Genomic DNA, 26,082 nt, shown 5'->3' on the forward strand with positions numbered 1-26,082 from the left:
ATGTGGATGGACAAGAATTTGTTTGATTGCTGGTATGTACACCACCCTAACCCTTCTTGGTATGAAGGCATTTGGATAATGGATATGGAATGCTGTGGATATTACACAACAGTATTTTCAGTGCCATCTCCTGATTAGTTGCTCCAGCATCAGCCTCACCGGGAAACTTGTTAGAAAGCCATATTTTACTTGGCAGAGGGGAGGACTTCTGTGTTTAGTATGTCCTCCATGTGAAAATAACGGTGAGTCCATCTCCCACAGACCAGGAGTGGAAGGGCCAGTCAGTCTCCTGGTGACTCTGATGCGTGCTAAAATCTGAGGATCACTGCTCTATAGAGGAAGAGGTGCATAACTTACAGCTTAATATATGTACTGTTCCTCTCTTTTCTTTACTCTATTTGAACATCTTTCTAATGAACTTCTCATTCTGTCTGATCTTTGCAATCTGTGGGTAAGATTGCAAAGGAAGCTGAGGCATAGAGAACTTAAATGGATGTTCATGTTCTAAGGTCACTGCTTAAATAAACATTCCACTCCTATGGAGGCTGTGTCAGAAATACAATTAGGTCTTCAAATTCTAGGTTCAGAACTCTATCCTCAGGAACAGTACATACTTAGATTTTCCTGTTGTCAAACTGTAGAAATTAATCGTGGAAAAGTTTTGTTGTTTTTATTCTTTTTTTCTTTTATTCAAAAATTAATCGATGCATTTATTGTTTTTTGTTTGTATTGTTACAGTTTATTGGTATTTATTATTAGTTCAAGTGCTTTAAATTGGCAAAACTTTTAGTGTCCTTGAAATGAATCTAGGAAACCAAGGCCCCCTGGCAATTGCATTTTAACTGAGCCCTCTCTCCCCTTCAGAAAGCTAAGACAAATTAAGATAAGTGCTTGGAGATATTTATTGATTTTTACCTTTATTTTCTTTTGAAATTAAGTTTTATTTTCTATTAGCTATGATAAAGTAAAAGTTAACCAACAAATTATGGATTGACATTTAGAAAAGCATATTATATGGATAAAATATATCAAAATACATGCCACTTAGAGGAAATAGGTAAGATGGGCCAATAGAAAGTGTTCCAGAGTTGAAGTGAATGGAAATCTCATTGGCTAAAGCAGTTTAGCAGCCAAATACATTTATTTTCTTTCACAAAATGAATATATAATATCTTTATATTATGTAAGAACAAGATTTTTCTTGGGTTAGTATCCATTAGAATAGGCTTCAACAACACTGTCATTCATTCTAGTTTCACTGTTATATTTTCCAAGTTTTGAGTGGTTCTGTTTTGGGATAAATTACACTTTGAAGGACATAAGTTAACCAAAAGAAACATACTAATTATGTTTTTTCTTATAATACCTCTTCAAATAATTTATTTTTAATTAACTTATATGGCACATAAATTCTGGTACTTATCCTTGTAACAAAGTTTTAATTCTAGGCTTTTCTTTCTCTAGTCCTTCTTTTACCTTTAAATCTACCTTTAAACTTTATTTTTAAAAATATTTGATGAGGATTGTGATTTTTGTAGTAGGATCTCAGATAGCCTTTTTGACTTTTTCTCATATAAGCAGATGAGCTCAGTTTTAAACAGGCTTTCTATTTCTGTGTAAGCATAGGCCACTGTTGGTAGCTTGTCCTAGACTGTGAAGCCCAGAATAGAAATGATACCTTGGATAGGATTTGATGTAGAATATTTCATGAATTGGTGTGAGGCAGTAATGAAGCATTGGTGTTAGTTTGATATCCTAGGAATCATTTGCTTTCTATTCTTTTGTTCTGAGGGTAAGGCCTGGGGTTTCACCCTAACCAGACAATTAATAAAATTAACGTCATTGTTATCAACAACAGCGTTCATCTAGAGTTTACAATGTCCTAGACATGGTAGCAGTTGATTGCATAAAGGATATTAACATCCTCATTTCAGATGGGAAAAGAGCACAAAAAAGGTTAGAAACTTGTCACAGTGAGAAAATGACAGCTTTGGAATTTGAATCCAGGTCTACTAGACTTCAGAGCCCATTCTGTAATACTTCATAAGAGATTCTTTATAGTACTAGGAAAAAAGAGATTTTAAATCATGATGTAGATGGAAATTGAGACATAATCCAGAGCTGAAAATTACCTTAGAGAGATTGTAATCTATAATAACATGCTTTTATTTTTAAGAAGAGAAAGCTGAGGTCTAGAAAATTTATAGCATGTACTCACATTAACAAACTAGTACAGGGTAAATCTTTTCTGTAGTCTAGTTCTCTTTACTTTTAGAGCAATGATGTTTTCATTCCTTTTGTTATGATTGTTCCTCATAGGAGGTGAGTATTTATTATAATTCCAGTATGGAAGAGAAACAGGTGGCAAGAGTGTGACTATCACTTCAACCTCAGTGTGTAACTACAGCTTTTCCAACATGTTCAATTGCAGTTGCTTATTATCATATGAACATTTTATTATGGAAATGGAGAGAGAAAGGGCTAGAGTGGAATGGGTGGAGGGAGAACATCTTTCATGATTTGAGTGATTCTTTATGCTATTTCTGGAGCAAGCCTGAGATGTGAGATATGAACTTGCTGTTCCTCAGTCATCTCAGTTGCTATGTGCTTCTCTTGTGAGCCTCTTGCCATTCAGGGTGTGACTTTGGTATTGAAAAATATATGGTTTTTTTACATGATCCAACTTATTTATTTGGTTTGCAGTATAAAATAAAGGCCTATTCTAGTGCTATAGAAAAGACTGACAGAATCGAATTCACTGAGAAATATTGCAGTCTTTGATTTCATGAGTCTTTCTATGGGATATTAAGTATAATTTTGACTGTGATTTGCAAATGTAGCTGCATATAAGGTTATTCTTTTGGATTTCTTTTTGCATTTCTCCTACCAAGCTAATGTATAACAGTGTCTCTCTGAATAAATCTTCTTCCTATTTTGGCTGTACTTTGATACTGTGTTCTAACTATAAATAGCATGTTCTGCCATTTGGTCATTCTCAATCTCAATATGCTCCAAACAGAATCTTGCTCATCTGGGAACACTACATTCCTATGGATTAACACAGATTCACTGATAAGCTTGTAATATTGACCTTGCAGTTGCTTGCCTGTCCATCTAATAGTTCTGAGGCATATATTTTCTTAAAACTACTTTGTAGGGTACATTCTTTCCATCGTTGAAGTTAAGCTTGCAAATCAGTAGCTTCTAGGACTATCTTTTTTAGTGGTTATAATTAAAATTATAACTGTAATGTATTTATAGTTTCTATACATTGTAGGTCCTTTGTTTTAAACAATTATAATAAGTAATTGTCAAGAGACAGATTTCTTCTAGTAACAAAAAGCAAGTCATCAAAACCTACAGTTTGAAACCCATCTAACTTTTTATGTTACCTTTCATTATTTTTTCCCTTTCCTTAATCCAATACAGTTTTCTGTTAAGTTCTAGTATTGGCTAGCCCTATTCCTATTTGTTTTGTGACAGGAAAAAAAGAGCTAAGGAAAAAATTTTTTTAAATTTAAAAAATAGCACATCTCTGCCCCCCTGATAATTTCCTCTTCCTACTTGAATGCTTCATATTTTAATTTCTTATTTAAACCTTTAAAAATCTTAACTCTGATTTTCATTTTTTTCCTTTAGCTTCTGATTTCTTTTATTTTCTCCTGAGCTTCTATTCACTGAACAACTGAACAATTTTAGCTAGATTTCTTTCAAATTTTCTGTCCCTTCTTAACATTAATATCTTTTTTGTGTGTGAAGAATGACTAGGTATTTTGATGTTTAAAGTTGTATTTCCTTCTCTTGATACTCTTCTGTTAGTTTTTACAGATTGTATTTCTATAAAAATATCAGTTTTTAAGAAAGGAACTTGATGTCTAGATCAATGTATATATTCGTTATCTATTGTTGCATAACAAACTACCCTAAACATTATCAGCTGAAAACAGCAAACATTATCTCATAGCTTTTGTGGATTAGGCATAACTTACTTGAGTTTCCTGGCTCAAGATATTTCACGAGGTTACAGTCAAGGTTTTGGCTTGACTGAAGGCTCATCTGAAGGGTTGACTGGGGGTAGAGGACACTACTTCAAAGCTCATTTGTGATTGTTGACAGAATTCAATTCATATGGGCTGTTGGATGGAAAGCCTTAATTCTTAACACTGTGTTAGAAGGAGGGCTCCTTCAGTTTTTTGCTGAATAGACCTCCATAGAGCCACTTACATCATGGTAATTGGCTTCAGAACCTTCAATGTAAAAAAGAAAGCAAGATCAAGTACCCAAGATTAGACTAATAGTCATTTTGTAATTTCAGAGTCATCGTTTCAGTCATATTCCATTTTTTAGAAGCAAGTGATTTGGTGTAGCCCATATTCAAGGGGAGTATTTGTGCAAGGGCGTAATTACCAGGAGCCAGGGAATCACTTTAGGGACTGCCCACCACTCTATGTGTTTTAGGGGCAGAACATAATACATACTTGGAGAGAGTGAAAATAGCATTTCTATGGAATGCAGAGGGCATTAAAAATACGTTTGAGATACTCTCTTAGGTTATAACAACAGGGCTTTGTAAAAATGTAAACAATGAGAAATAAGTAGCTTAGAATGAAGATTAAAGAAAATTTTCTTATCAATATTAATTTCAGGCTATTTACTTTTCTTTAACTTCTCTTTATTAAAGCTACCTAGATTTTTAAAAGCAGTTATAGCAGATCACATTAAAAACTAAGAATAAACAATCTGTGCTCAAGAATTTATTGTAATATTACTTAGAGAAAACTTGTCTGGATGTATTTTTCTTTTTCTCTCAAGTTTATGCTTTTGTTATGTACATCATTTCTTTTAAATGGCAATATATTATTTTCCTTCTTAGGTATGAGTGTGTTACATTTAATTGTTGACATCTCATATTTTCTTCAACATAAATGATCTTGCCAATTTGATTTTCAGTTATTGTCACTATAATGAATGACTGCTTACAAAGGTGTGGCAGAGTAAAAAATAAATAAAAAAGGGATAGTGAAGCACCCTGGCCTATGAACATGCCCAAGCCTGAAAGGCAAAAAGGAGGGAATCAAGCTATTGGAAACCATCAAGAGCTGAAGATAGGAGAGAGGTACTACTTAACTAGAGCAGGAACCCACTCACTGTATGTGGCTTGGTAGAGAGACTCCAAGGAGATAAATATACCAATTTTGCTTTCTGCCTACTTTCTGATCGCTTGCCTCCCATTGGCCAAACCCAATGAGAAGACAGAAGACAAGGGAACTTGATGCAGGCTGTGCAGGTCAGGATCTCAGTGCCTAACCCAGCAGAGAAGACAGAAGTGGAGAATGATTCTGGATGGGCAAAAGAGAAATATTCAGCAAAGAAGGAATTATTTTTGTTTGTATTGCCTGTGATGAATATGAATGTGTTTGCATGTACCCATTTTTGCTATGGTTTGGATCTTAAACATCCCCCTAAACCTTATATCTTAAATGCTTGGTCCTTAGATGATGGTATAGTTGGGAAGTGATAGGACCTTAGGAGGTGTGCCTAGTAGGAAAAAGCTAGATCACTTGAGGCATCCTCTTGAAAGGGATACTGGAACCCCATTCCTTCCTGTTTTTCACTTCCTGGCTTCCATGAAGTCAGCAGCTTTGTTCCACCACACACTCCCTGCCACAATCTTCTTCCTTGCCACAAGCTGAAAAACAATGGAGCCAACTAATCGTGTACTGAAACCTCTGAAACTGTGAGCCAAAATAAACCCTTTCTCAAAATAAACCTTTAACTTACTTATGTTGGGTATTGTGTTATACCAGTAGAAATCTGTCTAACCCAACTATCTAACTTTAACAGTTTTGAGTTTTTGCTAGTCTTTTTGCTTACTTGAATCCATATTGGTAACCATCAATTCTTCAAGAAATGTGGTTGTAGATCTTCTTTTTGAAGGGTTAGATTATATTACATTCTGTTATGATCAAAATATAATAGATTATAGCTTTTACTGTGGTTATTTGACCTTAAAATGTCCAACAAAGAAAGAATTTGTATCACATTTGGAATGGTATGAAATGGAAGCAGTATTGTTCACACAAACAAATCATTTTTGTTGAATACTTACTAATCTATTTTCTTTAACCCTACTTTATAGTCATAAATTTGAATTAAGTCTACACGAGAGTAGACTATATATAATCTGATTATCACTTCTTCCTTTTTAAAAGGAATATTGTATAGAATATTTAAAAGACTATTGTATAGTAATAGAAATCATAGCACAGAAGCAAGGAGGATTGTTGAAATTTATTTGCCAAGTAAATGAAGGCCTGTCTATTTAATGTGAATATACAGAGATAAATGATGTAGGAAATGGTGGTTACCAAGACATAATCCTCGCTCTGAAGCAGTTCACCCCCATGTAGGGAAATTAATACATAAGCAATTAACTAACCAAGGACAGAGTCCCATACAGACTCTGGGAACATAGGCAATAGTGGGAGTGCAGTGAGTGATCTCAGAGGAGCTTGTGTTTGAGCTGAATCTCAAATATTGAGTAAAATATTATGGTTAAGGAGTGTGGAATTTATTTTAGGCTAAGAGCATGGCATGAATAAGGCACAGATGAATAAGAATACAGTCATTAAGGTGAGGAGGAAAATCATTAAAAACAGAATCTACATGTACAAGCAAGGGCAAGATTGAAGTGTTCTTCAAAAGATTTGGTAGATTAGGCTGATGAGCGGAAACTGGGTTGGATTGTTAAGTTCCAGAGCTGAGAGCTAAGAGCTTTAGGTTTTCCACATAGTTTATAAGAACTATTTTTGAAAAGAAGAGATAAGTACTGGTAAAGTAAGTGATCAATTGGAGATGTAAGAGAACGGCACAGAGAGGCTGTTGGCAGTAGTGTAGTAGAGATGAAGAGGATTTGCATAAAGAGGAGAATTTGTGTAAAAGTCATTCCATGGAAATGAAATGGAGCTCACAATGTATGAGACATCATAGGTGATGATAATAGGCTGGCAGAAGGAGAGGAGTTCATTTTTGTTTGGAGTAACTGTTAGAAGGTGATGCTATTAATTAAGAGGCAATAGAAAAGGAAAGTGTGGTTCTGGAAGAAAGTTAAAAAGTATAATTTTAGGCTTATAGAATTTGAGGTATTAGAGTGTTGGTCTAATATAGATGTCTTTATAGAGCCACTAAAAATTTTAGTTTGGAAACCAGGAGTTGTCTGGGCTCTGGATAAAAATCTGGAAATATAAGGTACTTTTTTTGTAGACACGAAGTAGGATTTGTTGGTGGATGTGATTAAGGAAGGGCAACACCATGGAAGTCCTCGTGAATGCAGTGCCCACCTCTTTGGGTGGGTACCACAATTAGAGATTTATTTGACTCTATAGCCATCTGGGATGGGCTGCTTCTCAGCCACCATGACTTCAAATTCATCTGTGTTAAACTTGGTAAAGCCCTACTTTTTTGAGATGTGGATCTGCTGATGCCGAGGTACTTGAATTTGGCTCTGAATAGGGTCTCATTCACCTGCTCTTTGTTCTGCATCTTATTGTGGATAAATGCAATGACTTGGCCATTGTGAGCTCTGCAACCATGCCTGGGGTTTCCCGAAGGCATTCCACATGTTTGTCTGAAGCCTAAATAGGAAACAGCTGACATTAACATCTATTGGTAATGGCCATCTCCAAAGTCCCTTAGGGTGATCCATACAAGGAACAGGATGCATATACTACCAAGGAACTGGCAGTTATAGCCATTGTGCAATAGACCAAAGGCAATTATTAAAGCTGCAAGAGTAAATGTGCCTTCTCCCATGAAGGGAATGTAAACTGAAAAGAAGGCCAATGACAGAACCATTTAAGGAGGAGATGGACAAAAAGCCATAAAGAAAGGTGAGAAGGAGAGATCAAAGAGCTAAGAGGAAAATCAGGAGTATGGTTGTCATAGAAGCCAAAAGGAAGGAGAATTTTTAGAAGTTAACATTGGGACTGTTTTTAAACAACTTAAGAACTATGTTAACTTGTAAATTAGCCCCCCATTAAGAACTTTAAATTCTGTTTGTAGGTGGGCCGAGGGAGTCTTCAGCATTTGTGGGAGTCTACAAATTGTTTAGAGACTCTAGGTCTCTAAAAATGTGAAGGGGACCCCTTCTGCTGAGGTGATGCTCTGACCTGGTTGATATCCTTAATCCTGAGAGGAAGGAAGGCACTACAACTGAAGAATTTATTTCTTGTCATGGTAGATCTTGTCATGTTGTGTCAAATCTTGTCAGGAATAGTGATCATCTCAATCTTGAAATACATTCAAAACATTTCACTTGCCCATTTTTTTTGGTTGGGTCTTTTATTTTGGGGACTAATTTTTTTTTTTTCTTTTGGTACCGGGGATCGAACTTGGGTCCTTGAGCTTGAACAGCAGGCAGCGAAACCACTGAGCTAAATCCCCAGCCCAGGGGACTCTAATTTTTGTTGAGTTTTTAATATATATTCTAGATATTAGTCCTCTGTGAAATGAATAGCTAGCAAAAAATTTTCCCATTCTGTAAGTTGTCTCTTCACTTTGTTGGTTGTTTCCTTTGCTTGGCAAAGCTTTTTAATTTGTTACAATCCCATTTGTTGATTCTCAATATTATTTCCTGTGCCACTGGTGTTCTGTTCTGAAAGTCCTTGCCTATGACCATCTCTTCAAGAGTTCTACCCATTTTATCTTCCAGCCATTGTTATTCTCAAATTATTTTGTAATGAAATTTTATTTTATGTTTTCATAAAAGTAAGAAGTGTTTTTAGTATTTTCTTTATTAATATCTACTTATATAACATTAAAATAGTTTTTTAAACTTAAAACAATCTTCAATTTAATTCTAACATTTTTCTTTAAAAAAATTCAGCTATTTCCTAAATTTTATTTGTTTTTGTGTATATGTATATAATATGTTTCTTAATAACTAAATGTGCTAAGTAAGCTCTTATAAAGTATTTTTTTGTGTGCTTCTGTTTTTCAGAAAAATGAAATAACTTTTTAAATGTGATACCTTAGTTGCAGGCTATAGCAGGTACCAAAGATGATGTGCAGTGTGGCAAAAACATTTCTTGAACTCAGAGCTTCAGGAACTGAAATTTGAACTATTTTATCCAATAAACTCCTTCAACATTATGGTTTTAAAAAATACCTGTTTGAAGATGAAGGAGTATGACAAAACAGGATAGGTTAGTACCTAGTCACCTGTAATGAGGAAAAATTAGTCTTCATGTGTGATTAGCAGGAACATGCTTCATGGACAACTAGGATTTTAATTGATATTCTCCTACCACAGCTGTACTATTTTGATACTAATAGCATCATCTTTTGTATCAGTTCAGTTTGGCAGAATATAAGTAAGACATCTAACTAAAGATCAATGCTGTTGAATGTATTCTTGGTAGGAATACATTACTGTCAGGGTGAGGATATTTGTGTGTCCCTGATGGAGAGTTTAATGGGGCTGTGAGGCAGGATCCCAGTACTCAACCACAGCCTTTTAGTTTTGCCATAGGTTCTGTAGATAGTTGCACCTGGCAGATCTTCTTACCAAATGCGCACTCTTCATTGTTGTGGGAGTTTGACCTTACAGCCCCCTGCAGAAGCCCTAATTCTAGCATGCTGACTTAAACTATTTTAGTGCTGGCCTCAACCACTTGTGAGTGGGTATTCCTTTTATCTTTCTGATATATGACTTAGACTAAAAGATGTGTCTATGGGTCCCTTTCACTGGATCCAACCTTCTAATTTTTATCCTTACTGTCCTGCAACAGAGAAGGGGGAAATGCATTAGCCTTGCTCTCTAGGCTAGACCCCCATAGGGCAATGGTTCTTTCAAGTAAGTTATCCTTATCGCATATTGGAAGCAGTATTTCAAAGGAGGACCTGTTACTCCTATTGATTGCAATAGAAGAATCCAAAAGTGCAGTGTAGAGTGAACCCAAGAACTTTAACAATCATCCCATTTCCTAACATACGGACCATTTGGCATTGATTCCCTACCAGTACTAATTCTCTGCTTCTTGGAATGTTGGAAAAGGAGTCGTGAAACCCTAAGTGTAGGTTGGAGCTCTGCACTTAAGAGAGAAAGCGGAGAGGCTGGTAGAAAAGGCTTTTGAATTTACAAGATTAATCTTTGTTCAAACAAGAGCAGTAGTGAGAAAGGAGAGTTAGAATTTAAAAGGCTTGGGAAGCAAAGCCATAAGATATGTGGTTTTGATAAAGCTAGAACCACAAATCCTGAAACTTGAATGGGAATTTAGAGATCATCTGGAATACTCAGTCTGTAAACCTCTTCATCGGCCCAGGCTTAACCTTTTTCTCAGGCTTTTAGTTCAAGCAAATTATTATGCAAGGCAGTATCTATTTGCCATTTCTGAGCAAATCCATGGCTCTCCACCTCTTACAGGCTAGGAAATAATCCTTTGTATCTGTTGGTGTTGCATTTACAAAGGGCTTCCATACACAACTTTTAATTCTACCCACTAATCAAAGGGAAAAAACACATTCCTTGACTAAAGTCTCTCTGTCCAGGGTTAAGTACTCTATGCAAGCACCGAGCTACTTTCCATTAAAATAATTCTGTGTTGGAGAGAACAAACCTTTTAAAGTAAGGGCAAAAATACCATGAGTCAGTTCTCTGAAGACATTCCCTTTCCTCTAGTAAGGCTTCAAATCCCACGAGTTCTAGCAATTCATTTCTTTATGTCTCCTAGGATCTTCTGTGAGAATGTAAATATCTGTGTCAGTTATTTGCTCATATTGAAATATGTCACTTAGAAATTGATGAAGAAGTAGTAATTACAGCAGATTGGTTGATAGTTTTATGAAGTGATTCATTTGGCAAATAGTTATTAAAATTTGTGAAGTTTAGAACACTGCTATAGTTACTGTGAAGAATAAAATGCTTAATAATAAATATATACTAGAAAAATAAACATTAAAATATTTCTTTTATCTTTAATTATCATAATCTCAAAATTTGATGATGAAGCCTGCTACATCTCTCGCTTCTCAGTACACTCTACAACATGCTTAAATTTTTTTTTTAGACAGCTGCCAGTTGAGTGCCAGTTTTAGATTTCATTTTTTTTCTGGCAGCTCCTTTGAGAAACATATGCTTCTAATTTCAGCTACTGCTTTTTCCTCCATATGCTTCTTATTACATTTCTAGGTATCTGAAAGGCATTTGGGTTGAATATGTGCATGATTAAGATCATGGAGCTTTTTGGTAGGGCAGAGTCAGATCTTCCAAGTAGGAAAAAGAAAAAAACCAGACCGCTAGCAAGTTAAAATTGACTTAGAAACCTGTAACACGAACCCTTTTTCTTCCAGTGCCTTTAGTTTTTAAGCTATATAAAATAAACACTTGCTATTCTGCTATTTTTATGCTATCTTTGTACCTTATTTCAAGCTAAACTTCATGGAGAAGAATACAGGCATAACAGTTTAGAGAACAAGTGCTGAGGTCAAGAGGAAATTAGATTCTTGAATGTTTCTAATGGCATTTGTTTCTGGTCTTCTAATTTTATATAATATATCATGAGCTCTCATTGACTTTTTTTTTCAGAGTCAATAACTTTATTAGAAAAAGATTAATACTAAAACTTTTAATGACACAATCAATTCTGTAACAGAAAGTCAGAGATACTTTATTTTCACTTCTAAATCCAAAGGCTAAGTTTAGCAGAGTTGTAAAAATGGAATCCCACTTAGTCTGATTCACAAGAATACTAACGTTTAATCCTGTTTTTAAAGTCCAAGAATGAAAACTTGCAATTAAACACTGAGCAAGCCACATGTTTAGGTAATATTTCTTAAAAAGTCTTAAAGAAAAAATATGATACAAGACCTAAGTTTTTCAGTGGCATATATGCTATTAACACATGTTCTGAGATCTGGCAGGTCACATCAGTCCTGAATTAATTTTTAATTAAAAAATAAATACAAAAAACAACTAACTGAGCTTTATACTTTTTCCACTATAGCTTTCTTTCACCTCATTTTAATGTCACTCTTCACTTTATTCTGTTTTCAGTATTTTTCAAGAAATCTTCGAACAGTAGTCCTCTGTCTGATCTGAGGTCTTATCAGATCAGTTTTAATTGGACTGAGTGACACCTTCAGATTTAATGTCTTCACTGGTCCCATTGACCTCATTCTTAGTATCACTTTCCTTCGATTCAGGGTTTGTTTCTTCACTCTGTTTCTCTCGACTACTGGACTTCACATTACTTTTTTTTTTTTTATCATCAGATGCCCTTTTTTTCTGCTTTCTCCTTGGATTTTCTGTCTTGTTCTCTGTCCCGACTTTTGTTCCTGTGCTTATAGGACTTTCGTTCCCGGCCTTTTGACCTTCTTCTATCCCGACTTCGAGATCTATGTTTTCTTTCTGATCTGTCATGGCTTCTGCTTCTCCATCAATCTCTACTTCTGCTTCGCCTTCTTTCCCTGCTTCGTGATCTTTTGTGGTCCCGAGACCTGCTGCATCTCCGGTCAGAAGTTCGGCTTGAGTGTCTACTTCGTGAACTATACTTCTCTTCTTTCTCTATCTCGGAGCTCTCACTGACTTACAGGCTTACATGGTGCTGTTTGGCTCAGTTATATCAAGTAGGCACTCTACAGATGAATTAGTAGGACAAATTTTATTTAAAAATTCCACTATTGCTTAAAAGTAAAGTATTAAAAATTTTCTCAATCTATTAGCATTATAAATAGATAGCTCTAGCTATTTGTATGGATTCATCTAAACCTACACTGTTATATAACAAATAGAGTCATAGGTCAGTGAAAATAATTCCTCTTTTGATTTTAATCGTTTTAATCCTTAATTACACTTTCAGTTTCTCACACTAGAGAAACTCTTCGGTATTTGAAATAGGAAGAAAAGGTCTAAAGGGGTAGGGGAAGTGGGAGGGGAAGGGGAAAGGAAAGAAGGGAAAGAAAAATTATGAGAAAAGAAAAAAATGGAAACAAAGTCTATGTAAATAGGGAAGGGTGGAGGGGGTGAAGGGCACATGGGTAATGGGGAAAAAATAGGAACCAAGATCACATCATGTACAGGTACAAGCACCCAATGATAAATGCAAACGTATTGTATACCTAAAATGTACCAATAAAAGAATATAAGCAAAAAAAAAAAATTCCACTTTCAGTATTGTTGACCTTTTTAGATCTTGTGTTTTGGGCCTTGATTACTTTGATATAATAAATCAATTGACAGTAAACAGAGTGACCTCTAAGTAGTTAACACTGATAATCATATGATCCTTCCTTCCTCTCTCACAGTGCTTTAGGAACAGAATTCCTTTAGTCTCACTCAGAGCTTAATATATTCTTATTTTAGACATGATTTTTAAAGTCTGGTTGTCTGTCTTTCATGTTCACAGCACTAAAAGCAAAAAGGCAGGTGGAGAGGGATTCCTACACAGAAACATTGATAAAAAGTTAAGGGACAAGACTACAAATGACAAAGACATGATTTTAAAGGTAGCCCAACATGGGACCATTTAATATAGGGGTAGTAAATCCCAGTGGAACTGAGGGCATCCCTATGCGATGTGAGGGTCCTGTCTTATAAAGAAGATACTAACTTGTGATCATTGTTCCTTTTGTTCTTTGTAATGAAATTCTGCATATATTTCAACCAAAATTATTAAATAAACAAAAGTTATTATGCATCAAGATTTAAGGCCTTTGGATTATCTGGTGAAATTTTTAAAAACTTATTACAGTAAAACTCATGTTGCCAAGAATGATGGAATGAGTGTGTTTAACAAGAGTATTTTGAGTTTTTGAGATTATGGCAATAATGTCTTTTACTGTAATACATTTTTTAATTTAAACATTCACTATGTTTTGTGATCACCCCTCATTGCTTGAATTGCAAACTTCTGGCTCTTCTTCAAAGTCAAAATGACCATTAAAGATAAATATTTTGCATTGATTCAGGACATCGAGGCAGCCACGACAGCACAACTAAGACACTCACAAAAGGACTACCAGAACTGCTTCAGAAAGTGGCAAGAATGATGGGATAATTGTGTTTGAAGTGAAGGGGAGTATTTTGAAGGGGATTAGTGGCAATATGTTTTTTGCTGTAATAAATTTTTAAAATTTATTATATATTTTTTGTCATAGTTTATAGAACTAATAGAAAGTTCTTAAGTAAATGAATGGCTGAATGAATCCAGAATAACTTTTGGGCATTCCATAATTTGTCAGTACAGTACTTTGGAAAAGCAACATGCCAAACCTTTTGCAAATTTATTCTCTGATCTGCTTGGAAATTTATGTTACAAGCATCATGGTGAATAAGAATAAAGAGTAGGACTAGAGATGTCTTTAAGATGTGGAAAAAAAACTATAAAAAGTGAAACTGCATAAATATTCCAACTTGATAGAGATGTAATGGGTTAAATGTATTTTTCCTTAAGAGTTCTTGTTTTCTTGTTTGACATAAAAATATTCATAGTAAATTAAAAATTTTATAGATCATATTCCTATAATTTAAAAAATTCTTCTGGAAAAATAATACATTAAGAACCTTCAATAGTCTATCATTTATTTGACTAAAATATAATAATAAGAAACATTATTACATGGATCTAGTAACTAATAAGATAGTTTTCCTAGGAATTATTTTAATCCAGCAAAGAGAAAAACCTCCTTATTGACAGGTTTGCTAATGATTTTTTTTTTCCTTTTAAAATTTTTATTTTTTTTTAAGCAAAACATTTATTGGTACATTTTATACATATATGATAACACTTATCATAGGAAATTTGAACCTGTACATGACACACCCTCCCCCCTCCTTTCCTCACATTTCCCCCTCCCCTCAACCACCCTCTACTTCCTATATATATAGTTCACTAATGATTAAAAATTAGGTGGTAGTAAATAATATTACTCATTAAATTTCAAAATGCGAAGCTCAAGTCATTAGAATTGGAAGTACACTGATACATACAAGTGAAAAGGAGACCAAGGTTAGAGTACAGTACCAGGAATAAAACAGATTAAAGAGAAGAGTTAATTAAATACTGGGATGGTTAATGAAAAAGATTGTGAAATCTTCTTAGACTAAGATAATGGCTTTGAATGCCTTTATTTGTTCATCCATGAATACTATTCAGTTTAGACTAAAATTGGTGAAACCTACTAAATACTCTGCAAATAGTTGAGATAGATTATATTTTTAGCTCTGTGAACCCTTTGCCCTACAAACCTTTTCTGAGGGAAATTTTTCCCTTCCTTTTTCCTTCCATCTGCACTCAGTGTCCGCTGTGTTCGTCTGCTTTTTAGTTTATTTGAGGTCCTAGTTGGGTCACTTAAGAACTGGGCTTTCTTCCAAAATGGGTTATTGCATTTTGGCGATTTTGACAGTGTTGTCTTAAAAGATAAAAAGTCACACTTTAAAAAGTCTGCGTTAGGGCCAGGGATTTAAACTCAGTGGGACCATGCCTACTTTGGAAGTGTAACATCCTGAGTTAAATCCCTAGTACTAAAAAATAAAAATAAAAATGTCTGCCTTGACCCCAGCCTCATGCTAGTCTCCTAGGTTTATGGAAAGAGGACAGTTCATAGAAAGGGAAAAGATATCTGATGTACATATTGTACTGTTTGTTATACAAAATTTTAAAGTTCAATAGTTTGATTTGAGACTGACAAAAAATATACTGTCAGAATAACTGCATCAAAATATCATGTACCGGGGCCAGGGATTTAGCTCAGTGGCACTGTGCCTGCCTCTCATGCGCAAGGTTTGATCCCTGGCACCAAAAAAAAAAAAAAAGGTCATGTACCTGCTTTTTCCTGTTTTGCATTAGAAAATTAGCATACAAGTAGCTGGTCTGAATTACTTTATGAGACTTGAACTTAAGAGAACATTACTTGTCTTTATTTTATCACTCAAACCAATTTTGATCTCTTCTTCTTGGTGAGGAATCTGTTAGTCATTATTGAGATTTCCCTTCTACCCCAACACAATGGATTGTCCTGACCTCCCAGGGCTTAAGTGGATCCTGGAAACAAGGAGGAGAAGCCTAGGCCTGAACCATCATCATGGTTACTATAGCTTCTTCTGTATGCTTTGGGAAGGCTCTAATGACCTTCCACTCCTGAAGTGGGCAGCGCTCAAAAGTTCCCATCCCACAGTCCTTGTCCCTGCAGGCAAGTTTCACAGTGCCAACTGCAGGCATCTTGCCTCAGAGACAGCAACATCGTCCCGTGGGCACTCTGCTATTTCTGGGAGTTCTATGGCAATAAGAGCCAGCTCCCAAGACTGAAGGAACCTACTGCACTCCTTGTACCATGTACCTCCCACTTTCTAGACTCCCACTGTCTCAATCCTGTATGGAAGGACCTTTCTTAGTTTTTTCTTTCACAGTGGGGTTAATGACCAAACTGGAAGCTCTCACTGGATAAAACCAGAGAACTACAAAAGCCTGTTTACTTTTCCTGCACATAAGAAGTATTTAGCTTTTAGAAATGTAGTGTATAATCTCTCATCCCCCAAGGATGAATTACATTTTCATGAGACAACAAAACCCAGCAATTGCATTTATGCATTTAATTTCCATATCCTGCCACATTAAATTTGCAGTCACCTGCTTTATTTATTTAATTTGGGGGAGGGGAAGGGCCAAATTTTTGCAAGGCTGTCATGCTATGCTGCACAGCTTAAGGGTTTAAAAACCTATATGCCTTGCAAATGTGTAACTGTCACAGTCTTAACAAAAGACTGTTCTTTCTCTTCCTGCACGCCTCAGTCTCTGCCACACACACACACACACACACACACACACACACACACATTTTATAAAGGTGCTAGAATATTTGTTTTGGACAATCCCTTTTGGCAGTAGCAGGGTATGGTGGTGAGGGAATCTCTATCCCAAAATGCTAATGTTATAAAGTTATTTTACTCATACCCCAGGCTTTCTTCCTGTAGTAGAAAATGACTATTGCATGATCCAATTACAGTATAAGAATTTGCATTCCTGGCTCCCTTCTGACAGCCAAGAAAATATGGTTAGGATGCCTGCATTTTAAGATGGCCACACCTATGAGACCACAGTACAGTAGTGCTATGAAAGTATTACCTTATTTTTTATTCAGCTTTCCAGGCCTATCTTGCTTAGCCAAAAATGAGAAATTTACAAAACACTTTTTTCATACCGGTTTTGCTAAGACACAAAAATCTGATCAGATTTCACCAGTCAAAACTCATTGAAACTCTTGAAATTTAAATCATTCCTGTTTTTCCACTGTAGTATGAGTCTATAAAGAATGTTACCTGTAAAACAAAAACAGCAGAAATTAATATTTGACCTTCTTTCCTCCATAATTGTGGTAGAGCTTGTAATTACTCTTTTAAATCACTAGATGACACTTCTGCAGTAAGCCAGCTGTGGTGACTAGCCAATCAGCAGACAGAGTACCAGGATGATGGAGACCAAAGTAGCAGAGGATGTGAAATTTTGGATGTTATTGAGGGTGGTTTTTTGTGTGTGTGTGACAGAAATATTATTCTGAAAGTTCTCTTCTTTAGGCTTTTTTAACATTCAACTTCCAATTTTAGTTTCTTCTCTTTTATGTAAACTAGATAAAGTTTAGTATTAATTTTAGTGGTCTTGGGGTAATGTTTGGTCTCATTTATAAAATTAGTAGAACATTTAAACTGTGCTTATAAATTTCATATATTCTTTTTTCTTTAAGCATTAAATTGTCTGAATTAAAATCTCAGTGAGTAGTAAATAATGCTTTTACATCTAGTAAATCAAGCCTATAAATACAGTGACCCTCAAGGATTTTTTGTTTGTTGTTTATTTGATGTTGTTTTGTTTTTGTCTCTTTTTTGGGGACAGTATCTCACTGTGTAGTCCAAGCTGGCCTCAAACTTAATGATCTTCCTGCCTCAGTCTCTTCATTGCTGGAATTACAAGTGTACATAAACATCAAATTATCTTAAGTGTTCAAATGCATAAAATTCTAAAATTTATGATTTAAATTTTTATAGATTCCTGAACAAGAAATTATTTAAAACAAAGTTAGCATACTTGTACTTAACATTTTGAGCTTTAGATGCATAAAAACACAATTCCTCTTAAGGAAGGCCGTTAATATCTTAGTTATTAAGGATGCTTATGACTGGAGTTCAGTTAGTCCAAGTTTTAGACTTACACAAACCCAGAACACTTCTCACCAGCAATTATGAAAAACAACAAATGCCATTAAATTTAGGGCTATTTCTCAGTTTCTGGAAGTTGCCAATGACCAGAGATTTCTATCTGATGGTGATTAGATTTCAGACTCCATGGATGGTGCTTATAGAATTTTACAGTAGCTGTCTCAGGGACTTTGAAACAAGAATCTAGTCTTGTGTGTCCTGTGCCTGTGGACTGAGATTATTTACAGTAAAATTATTTATTGGCAGTAAGCAAACATTATGTAATGACTTCTTTTTTTGAAAACAATCTATAGGTCAGGTACTGTGCTAAGCAAAGGAAATACAATCATAGCTAAGACAGAGCATATGATAAAGTGAGGTTGATCATATCCTAGTAGTGAAAATTTGAGAATATAAGGGCAGATACCTAAATATTGGGCTTGAGGTCTACCAGTGAAAAACCTACTAAAGGTATTAATTTTTCTTTTTTATTTTCTGAAGTGAAATTAATGACTATCTTGGAGTTGCTGTAGAAAAAAATTAGAGATATTATTAGCAAGGTAACTAGAACTTGTGGCAAGATGCATCGAATGACTTCATGAAACAAAGGAAATAATTCATTTCTCAAAGCAGTTTATTCTGCATTCACTAATGATGCATTTAAAAATGAAGTTACTTTGACATTTAGGACCTCACAATAGGTATCACAGTAAAGCTTGATTATTAGAGTTTGGGCAGCTCCCCTTAACACCAGTCAAGAAACTGGACTGAGTCACACATTGTAGAAACCAGGTAGGCTCATTCCTGCTTTATTTCCGTTTAAAGATATTTTCTGAAGGAATGTTTTATCATTCTGAAAGGGTTCATAAAAACATAGATATTTTACTTCCTGTTTCTCTAGCAAGGGATTTAGAAGTAGTTTTGGTCAGTTAAGATGACTTAGAAAATTTGACTTTCTTTTAGCAAATTTTAGTTTATTGAATAGTATATATAATTAGTTTTTTAAATGGTCTCAACTTAAAGGCAATACTTTGGTTTTTGGGAGTGTTTTGTTTTGTCTTGAGACAGGGTCTTGCTATATAGCTCAGACTGGCCTTGAACTCACTATGTAGCCCAGGCTGGCCTTGAACTCATGGCAAAACTCCTGCCTCAGCCTCCCAAGTGCTGGGATTACAGGTGTGTGCCACACCTGGCTACCAGTTTTGAAATACCTTTATTCTTCTCTCAACACTGCTCTCAAATTGTATCACATCAAAGAATATTGAAACTGGTGCTAGAACATGACTCTTGAGACCTTCACAAGTATTTTATTTTCCTTCTTCCTTCTTCCCAACAGAAGCAGATGGAATTAAAAGCCTTTCAGTTATCTGCTATTCTTAGACAAGTTAAACCATGATCTATGTGCCTCTTTCCAAGAAGATGAGCTACTCTAGAAAAAAAAATATAAATTTGTCTACAGATGTCCTGTTAAAAGTCTCTCTTCAGCCAGGCATAGTATCTTGTGCTTGTAATCCCAGCACCCTACAAGGCCGAGGCAGGAGGGTCACATGTTTGAGCCCAGCCTGAGCAGCTTAGCAAGACCCTGCCCCCCCCCCCGCCCGAAAAAAAAGGAGAAAAAGAAAAAAAACCACTGGGGAGGCAGCTCAGTGCAAAAGCCCTGGGTTCAATCTCGAGGGCCCCCCCACCATCTCTATTCATTTGGAATTGTGTTCATTTTTTCATGCTCTTTCAGGTAAGAGGTGAGCTTTACTCTTTTTTTCCAAATGATGAAAAATGGTATGATTAGATGTAACCATTAAACCATGATTTCTGGCCCAGGGATAATTATCCTGTTTGGAATCATCAATTGGTTGGTCTCACAGAGACTGGCTGTGACCTGTGAGCAAAACCCAGCTATATCATTTTGAAGCCTAGAAATTTTGGATATATTGAAGAATTCAATTTTCTGTAAAGACTATGTAGGCAGTAGCTAAATATTATACTTAATAGAGCCATTAAAGACATTTGGCCATGCACTATATTATGAAAATCCCAGAATCAAAAGAAAGTTTAACCCAGAAAGAAAATTATCCCTAATTTTGGGAGATTCTGTAATAAGGAGAGAGAATCAGATCTAGCCAGCCACATCTAGCCTGATAACACATAGAACAACTTCCAGTCAGTGCCTACTGCCATTATTATTGTTCTTTAGGACAATATGAAATAGTTTTATAAACTATAGAGCCAGAGCTTAAGTGTTAGGAAAATGCAGCATTTCTTTAGAGTTGGTTTTTGGAAAACACTTGCTGTTTCAAGGCTTGATAGAGGTACTGGCATATGCCTTCTTCAATCTAAATCAAATATATAACACCTTATGGCTTATCATAAAGAAAAATCTCCAGGGCAAGGGGAGCACTTATATAATGGTTATTGTAACTTCTCTGTAGGGGACAGAAATAGATCAAGTATGTACTTTTGCAAAGTGACTCTAAAATTATAAGCAGAATTCTGACATATATAGCAAATAATTCACATTTAGATTTTTTTCAGATATGTTGTCCATCAGGTCTTCATTAACATAAAAGCTTACTATAGAAGCGCTGGAGATTCATTTTACCTAGCTCGGCAAAAATTTGCAAACTGAATATTCTCTCCTGTTTGTTTTATATTCCCCTTCAGAGTAAACTGGATCTGTCCAAACAAACTCAATTTATACGAAGCAGAAAATCAAGAAGCTATTCTTGCCCATTGAAATCAGCTCTTAGAATTCTGAATATGGAAACTCTGTTATTATCAAATGAGAAATGGTCATGACCATTTGCAACAAGCCACTGTTCTGCAAATCTGACTTAATAGTAACTAAAACCTCTATTCATAAGTGTCACATTTGCATGCACAAAATTCCATTTCATACTGCCAGTGAGTTTTGGAAGCAGGAGTCACGAAATTTTTGAGAGGTTTTTTGTTTTTTTTTTAAATCTATGTAGTATTGGTATGTTACTGAGTAAATAGATGGAAATAAAACATAGTTTTACTTTAAGTTAGTCATTTGGGTGATCAAGACAATAATTTCATTGAGTTTGATATATTATTTTAATTTATTATTTATTAACAAAATTTATGATCTTAAATTTTTATACTAGCTATAAAACATTTAGTGAGTGAGTCCTTGTCTACTTAGAGGCTATTTGTTTTGCTGTAGACTAGTCTATACTACTGGGGGCAGAATATCAAACTCTTATCTAAATAAATCATCATACTGGTATCACTGATAATAAAAATTAAAAATAACTCATGGTTTTAGGGAACTTTAAGGTTTAATTATAACCGTTATGTGGTTTCCCCAATTGATATTATGATATAGATATTTTAAAGGAAGAAAATGAAATTATACACGTACCAACTCCTCACAAAGAATGTAATCATTATGTACTGCAAACATGTACTAATAAAAAACAAAAATTGAAAAAATAAAAGAAAATGAAGTCTCAAGAAGTAAAATGACTACTCCAGTTAAAGATCTAGTTAGGGGTAGAGCCAGAGAGCTATAGAACAATAACCTTCTAGTTCTACTCATGGAATTCCTGCAGGCATTCCATTAAGAAGATTTTAAAAGATCTTCTTGAGAAGGTTGATGATGATTAAGTCTATTTTAGCTGTAAACAAGCTAATCTCACAGCCACAGCCTTTAGATTGAGAATTCTAGTACCAGGGAATATTGTTGATAGCTAGAATGCAGGTAGAAGGGAGGGAAGCAGGATGAATATCTATCAAGACACTTTGCTCTGACGGAGGATCTCCTTCAATGACCTAATGTAGATACAGTCAAAAGGACTGGCCCTGTACCTACCTGCTCTTTTGCCTCTTTCCTCTGATTTCTTTTCTTCTGCTGATTCATATCATAATGCATTTGAATCCCTTCTATTCTGTAGAGCTTTGGCTGTATTCTTTCTTCATGATTTTTGAACCTTAGTAAGTTTCACTATGCAGTTTATGACTGGATAAGAATCTAGAATTTGGGGAATGATGTTTATAGGCATCTAGCCAGGCCCTTGTTTGAAAATGACAGGAGCAAGAAGACTGTTAATAAGTAGTAGGACTGAACAACCAGGAAGGAGGGACTTCAAAAATAAACTTTTAGGGGTGATGGATATGTGCGTTCTCTTGATTTTGATGATGGTTTTACAGGTTTAAATGTCAAAACTTATGAAATTGTACAGTTTTTTAAAGTTGATTATATGTCAGTTATATCACAACTATGTGATAAAAAAGAAACAGAAGCTATGAAAGAAAAAGCACTAAAAAAGGAGATCTTTTTGTCAAAAGACACTACAAATGAAATGAGCAGCAAGTCAACTGAGAAAGAATATATTATCAATAAAAGATCAATGTTAATTAAAAATAATAATAGATCTGGAACCAGAACTTGTTCAGATCTCTTTCCACTTTACAATCACTTTCTCTAGTTAATATTAACAAACACTTTGTGTGGAGACCTTTGAAGACATGTACCTCCTAGATTTCCCCACAACACCTACACAGTGGTGAATATATACTAGGGTCACAAAAGTACATATTGAGTTGACGTTGGAACAAAAGAATTCTGCTAGCTGTGCTCTACCAGTGGTGGTTGTGAGTGGTGGGTACAAAGTCAAGGCAATAAGGTCACAGGACTGCATTCTGACCCAAATAGACAGTCATCATGACTGCATTCTCTTGAGACCTCCTGATGTGCTTGGATTTTTGCATATGTAGAGCATAAGTTGATAGAGGGAGTTACTTGAGAATCAAGGCACTTGTGCTTGTTTTATTTCAAGTATATTCCATGGAGTTAGTTATAGTCCTATAAATAATCATCGATCCTCACAGGATGCCTCACAGCTCATATTGTTTCTGTTTTTAAGATGAATCAAGGAAGCAGAGCTGTTGGATTTTCTACCTGAGGCAAATGGATTGATAATGTACAAATAGATGCTCTAAAGAATGATGGGCTAGGAGGCCTTTTTCTGCATCTTTGCCCTTGCCAGATGTGTGTAGAAGGAACATCCTATGACTGAGAGTAAAGATAAAAACCCCTAACCTATGTTACTTTAATACATGAACATCAGCAAAGGCCCATAATCAAAGCTGGGCTGTGTTATCTTTTCTAACCAGAAGCTCTCTCAGGAAAGTACAGTTGGAAAAGCAAAGTAATTTCCAGTTGTGTCTTTGAAGTTGTCTGGTGTGATATAATAGGTGTTTAATACATGCTTTTTAAAGTAGGGAGCAATCATAAAGTGATAATGTAAAAGAACTGTTTGAGCAACTACATTTAAGGTTTTAAAAATGACAAAATTTTTGCTTTCCTCTTTCACTTTATAGTTGTGTCTGTACTCTGATGCTGAGTTTTCTTGTTAAATTAGAGACATATGTTGGTAAAACTGTTATATGTTACATGATTTTTATAGCATGAAATTTCTGTTTTTCACAAGATCTGTCATTTCCATTGAGTATGTGTATTAGTAATAGCATGTCTATAAGCAAAGGTATTTGGCTCTGTTTTTCTCTATAGCTGGTCAAATAGAACTTGTCACTAATAGCTAGATTTAATTGGTGACTATATTAATTAACTCTACTAATTTTTCCAGTGTTTTGGTCAGGTACTTGCTAGATGGTTTAGTGGATTTATTTGGAATTTAGGCTCTTAGATGAGCGATACTGCAAAAAAAAAAAAAAAAAAGAACCTGGCACACAATAGGTAGTATGCACTCAGTAAATCTATATTGCAGGGATTACATAAATAGAGGAATGAATGACTCCAGATCGTACCATAAAACCTGGAATAAACCAATTATTGACCTATTTTAGAATCATAGACTGTTAGAGGTAAGAGCCACATTAGAGGTCAATCACTTAATCTAGTTTCCTGCTGGGAGGTATCAAATGAATTAGTTCTATTTGCTCTAGAAAATCTTTAAAAAGAGAGATTTTGAGTATTGGAAAAGATCCCAGGTTTCAGTGAGATAATCTGGGGCTCCTTTGCCAGTTATCACTTGCTTTTTGTATGATCTAGGGATAAAATGAGACAAATGTAAAATTGTGGGGTTCACATTAGAAAAATCTGTCTTGTATCCTTCTTCACCTTTAGCAAAGGCCATATACCACATGGCATATGGCCTAGTACCATACCCCATATGAACACAGTCATTAGTCCAGGAATAGGAACATGATTGAATTAGGGACAATTATGGTCTTTTTGTAGGGTTCTTCAAACAAAGTCTGACAAGGCCTTTTCTTTAGTATGGTTCTGCCTTTAGGATCCGAGCTTAGACCTGTTAAGGTAGTAGCCAGTCTCTACCTTCCTATTGCACTGTTAGAGAGAATACAATGACATACAGGGTAATAATAGTATATTTGCATGTTTTTGACTTCTCCAAAATTCATGCTAAATTCACTGCCCAATGCATTAGTAATAAGAGGTAGAGCCATTAGGAAGTAAACTAGACAGAGGGCAAAGTGAAACTGGTGACCTCATTGAAGGGCAGGAAGTAACTACCTAGATTCCTTTTGCCCTTCTGTCACCACCATCATGTGAAGACACCTAGATAGTGCCATCTATGAGGAACAAACTTTGATCTTAGAATTCTTCTTCTCTACAACTGTGAGAACATAAGTTTATCTTGTTTATAAACTATCTAGTCTGGGTATTTTATTATAGCAGCACAAATAGACTGTAAGGTGGAGATCCAAAGCAGATGGAGCTAAATTTCTGGTTCTTTTTAGCCATAAGCAAATTTAACTCCTTTCTTTCATTAAGTTTATTGATACATTTTAGGCATACAATGTGATGACATTCGTCATTGGGAATTTGTACCTTTACATGATATATCTTGGTTCTTATTTTTTCCCCATTTCCCTGCCCTCCCTTCAACACCTCCACACCTCCTTATTTACAGTAACTTTGTTTCCATTTTTTCCTTTTCTCATATTAATTCCATTCCCTTCTTTCCTTTCCCCTACCCTTCCCACTTCCCCTTCCCCTTCAGATCTTTTCTTCCTCTTTCACATTATCAGTTATACATTTTGATCCTTATTTACACTTTCAGTTTCTCACATCAGAGAAACTATTCGGTATTTACACATGTGTGTCCTATTTTACTTAATAGTATGGCCTCAATGTGCATCCATTTAACTATAAATGTCTCTAGTTTCTCATTCTTTATGGCGAGTAGTACTCCATTTTATGGAAAAAAACACATCTTCTTTATCTAGTGTCTAGTTGATGGGCAATTGGGCTGTTTCCAAGTTTTAGCTTTACACATTGTGCTGCTATGATCATGGGTGCACATATATCACTGTGGTATGATTCTTTTAATTCTTTTGAGAAGATAACCAACAGGGGAATAGCTGGGTCGAATGGGACCTCTAATCCTAATTTTTTGTTAACTCCTTTCTTAATAGCAGTTTTCTTTGTTTTAACCTCAAAGTTCCCTGTTAGGGGCTAAGGAAGTTTGTAGGGGTCTATGATTTGGTTACTGAGTTTTAATTAATCTAGTAAGCAATACAGTAAACCAAAAAAACTCATGAGATCTAATCAGAAAACATCTTTATTTTTGCTTCCAACTACCCAATTAGAATGTATTTAGGGCAGGAAGTTCTTCCATAGTCCAGAATGAACACTTGGCAATCCTATGACTTTTCTGATAATTGTAATATGATTTACTACAGCGACTTTTAAGTTATAAATAGAGTAGTGTAGTCCTGAGGTCATCAAAACTTCAAACTTCCCTCCTAGCTAAGGCCTTTGCCAGTTAGAAACCCTACCTTAAGCTTTTACTGGATAGCCATAGTTTCAAATCCTGTCAGGGTCTACACTGGAGATGAAAGGAATAGAGGAAGGGGAAAAGAAGGGCAGGAAAGTGATGGCTTGACTAGTA

The 26,082-nt window shown here is 35.3% G+C and overlaps 1 protein-coding gene and 1 pseudogene across 4 annotated transcripts in view; one reads left to right on the plus strand and one right to left on the minus strand.

Annotated features, from left to right (window-relative positions):
- The window catches only part of Ppm1l (protein phosphatase, Mg2+/Mn2+ dependent 1L), a 351,730-nt gene that overhangs the window by 184,517 nt on the left and 141,131 nt on the right, over positions 1-26,082 (plus strand). The gene's annotated exons all lie outside the window — the stretch shown is intronic.
- LOC147825313 (small nucleolar RNA SNORA70) lies at positions 7,674-7,771 on the minus strand (annotated as a pseudogene).

The sequence above is a fragment of the Heterocephalus glaber genome, unplaced genomic scaffold, assembly GCF_053883595.1.
Source record: "Heterocephalus glaber isolate CG9 unplaced genomic scaffold, H.glaber_assembly_v1.0 deba00001504, whole genome shotgun sequence".
Lineage (NCBI taxonomy): Eukaryota > Metazoa > Chordata > Mammalia > Rodentia > Bathyergidae > Heterocephalus > Heterocephalus glaber.